Below are 3,349 nucleotides of genomic sequence, written 5' to 3'. Positions count from 1 at the left end.
CCGTTATCGCTTTACTAATCACATAGTAGACCCTCAGGTTTTAAATGGCCGTGCTATTAAAATTATTTAAACAATTCAAGTCGAGTGGCCATTATTATTTGCCAGCATGGACAACGGCTGTCATGGATGTTTTGCAGCACAAAATCTGACTGAACGGATAAAGACCGGAAAATAACGGTAACTTTAATTTGTCTACAACTTATCTATTTTATCTACTACTCGTTAGAGGTAGAATTCTTTAGTGAAATAAAGATGATATTTATTGAAACACAGCCTAATTTTCATTTTTGGGTGAACTAACCCTTTAAAGTGTAATAATATTTTCCAATACTACTGTTTTACTGTACTTTTTATCAAATAAATGCAGCCTTGGTAAGCATAAGACACTTTTTTCAAAAACATAAAAAACCCAAACGTTTGTAAATATATAAACACTATTTTAAAAGTTCACATTTTGTAGCACTTTTTTAGGCTATGTATGTTACTACTACTTTACTACATAAACCCATGTATTCATACTTTGTCTTTTTGTACTCTACTTACACTGTTTTATTGTTTCTTCTGTTATCCTGCTAGTTTTATTGTTTTGAGGTTTGTTTGGTCTTTGCAAAGAATGTCATTGTATTGGTACAACAGGCAATAAATGACCAAAGTTTTAGTGTTTTGAGCCAAAAAAGCCTGAGCTTATCTCAAGTGACTTCTGATAACGGTGGAGGATAAAGCAAACAGAGATAGACTTAAAATATCACATACCTATAGAAAGTTACTTTAAGACCAAGTGAATCCTAATGGTCTTCAGACTCATAAACACCCCTGATAGTCGAGTCAAAACAGGGTCTTCGGATGCTTTATCCTAATTCCACGTACCATTTTCACACACAAAATGCTGCATTATTAAATCTTACATTTGTTATTTGACAATAACAGACAAAAAGGGAAATGCCTTTATGAATTAACCCTATAAAACTGCCTATAAAAGCCTTCAGGTATCCCACAATGCAGCACGCGGTTTTGGTATACATTCACCATGGGAACGAGGACAAGACTAATGTAAAACAAGAGAAAAAAATATTTCGACTGCGGTACTTTCCATTGTAAACATTCACTTTCAAAAAATCCCCGTGACTGTAGATGCGCAGGCGATCAACTAAAGTAAAAATGCCATAATGTGACATCTTACCGTTATAAACTCACACCGACTCCGTTTCCGTAAAAGTCACTTTATGTCCAGCATCAGTTGAGTTTCCTAATACATATGGCCATAAAGTGAACGACCAAAACCGGAAAGATGCTTTGCCCGTTGAAGCGGACATAAGTAACACATCCGAGAAAAGTGTCCAGGCTAGAAGCACGCTGTTGCGGGCGAGGCACCCGTGCTCACCCGTCTGCACTCTGCAGCGTCCGCCGGAGCGCAGTAGCGTTAGTGCGGGGAGGAACCAAGAGTTTCTGCTCATTCAGAGATGCTCCATTCTGCAGCCTGCTGGTCAGGCGGTGGACTCCAATGGGACGGAACGGAACCCCCACACTGGCATTGCGTTTCTTTGTTGAATTATATTGTGCCTACCAGTGTTGGGGGTAACGCATTACAAGTAACGCGAGTTACGTAATCAGATTACTTTGTTCAAGTAACTAGTAAAGTAACGCATTACTTTTTAATTTACAAGAGAATATCGGAGTTACTTTTTAAAATAAGTAACGCAAGTTACTTTTTCTCCAATTTATTGATTGACAGCTCTCCTGTCCCCATGTTGAGAGAAATCAGAAGATGTTACTGTAGTTCTAAAATAAATATGAATATGCATTAATTCATCTCACTCACAAAAAAAAAAACAGATTCAGTATTCCTCAAAATGAATACAAATAATGCAACTCAGAATATGACGCGAACCTGCAATAATTAAATGTTAAACAACACAAATATCCTTTATGTATTTAATCCCATTCTTTGCTTCTGACCTTCGATGATCCAGTTCAACCGTACTAATAAGCAAAAATTACTCTAGACAACATTTGTGTGTGTTTTTTTACTGCTGAAGTGTGTTGAAATGTCTTCTTCTGCATTCTACTGTACGGACGTAAATTTACTTTCCTTCAGCCTGAGGCTTATTCATTTCACTTTTGGTGTGAAAAGGCTTTTATATTTGCCAAAAATATAATTTTTTATTTTAAAAACAAACAAGCAAGCCCTGTCCAGATTTAAAAAGTAACGCAAAAGTAACGTAACGCATTCCTTTCCATAAAAAGTAACTAAGTAACGAAATTAGTTACTTTGTTATGGAGTAACGCAATATTGTAATACATTACTTTTAAAAGTAACTTTCCCCAACACTGGTGCCTACTGTAAAAGAAAATAAACATAGTGTAGGCTGAGCACTGCATTTTTATGCTTTGCTGTTAAAAGTTGCTATGCAAGGGCATATTAAAGAATCAGATGCACTTTACATAACAAGAAGAAACATTTGTGTAGTCTCTCTTATCTTCACAGCTCATTTGAGGGTCCACGCACACAGGGCTTTTATTAGAGCGCCACCCCTCGGTAGACACATGCGATGTTTTGAATCCACTCAGCTTTTCAAATGCATGATATTTTATTTAAAAATAAACTACTTAACTTAAAGCAAAGCACGCTGTTCCAAACGTGTTTAACTGTTTGTTCTGTACAACACAAAAGGGATGTTAGGCTTAATGACAGTCACCATTCACTTTCATTCTATAGCCAAAAATGCAATACAGTAAATGGTGACTTAGAGTTTGTCATCTGTCTAACAGCTGATTTTGTGTTTCACAAAAAAAGTTTGGAACAACTCGAGAGTCATTAGAAATAATAACAGTGGCTCATTGATTTCTGTTTGCCCCCCCCTCTGAAAAAAAAAAAAAAATTCGAGTCAATAAATGACGACGATCGTTTATTTTTGAAGGACCTAGTCATTTAGCGCCATCTGTTGGTGAAAGTACGCCAAGATATCTTTGAAACTTTTTACGATTCTACTTCGAAAACCGCAATACTTCTAAAATGTATTATCGTTTACTATCAATATTATGTCTAAATAATATTTGCATAATTATTTAAAATTAATTCTTGGAACACTAAATGGGTTTTAATTTAGAAAAAAAAATTCATAGTAAAAAATATTAAAGATTAAATCAGTTAAAGAAAACTCTGCCGTGTTTGTCACCGTGACTCGGCTGAACTTCTGACCTTTCACTGTTATGAAGTGTAATATTTTGCCAAGCTTCTCAATTCATCTGAGAAACATTATATTTTAATATTTTGATTCAGACCCCACAAAAGAAAATATCTGTTTTATTATTAATTTAATCTTTTTCTTAAGCAAATTTTACATCCACA

The 3,349-nt window shown here is 35.2% G+C and overlaps 1 protein-coding gene across 1 annotated transcript in view; it reads right to left on the bottom strand.

Moving 5' to 3' along the window:
- ninl (ninein-like) overlaps window positions 1-1,506 on the bottom strand; it is a 33,221-nt gene extending 31,715 nt beyond the window's left edge. The window contains 1 exon segment of the mRNA XM_016473911.1: window positions 1,181-1,506. The gene's annotated coding sequence lies outside the window, so the exon portion shown is untranslated.
- Window positions 1,507-3,349: the final 1,843 nt, after the last annotated feature.

The sequence above is a fragment of the Sinocyclocheilus anshuiensis genome, unplaced genomic scaffold (assembly GCF_001515605.1).
Source record: "Sinocyclocheilus anshuiensis isolate Anshui unplaced genomic scaffold, SAMN03320099.WGS_v1.1 scaffold536, whole genome shotgun sequence".
NCBI lineage: Eukaryota > Metazoa > Chordata > Actinopteri > Cypriniformes > Cyprinidae > Sinocyclocheilus > Sinocyclocheilus anshuiensis.
The sequence above is the reverse complement of the archived record's forward strand: the minus strand, read 5'-3'. Positions and strand labels throughout refer to the sequence as shown.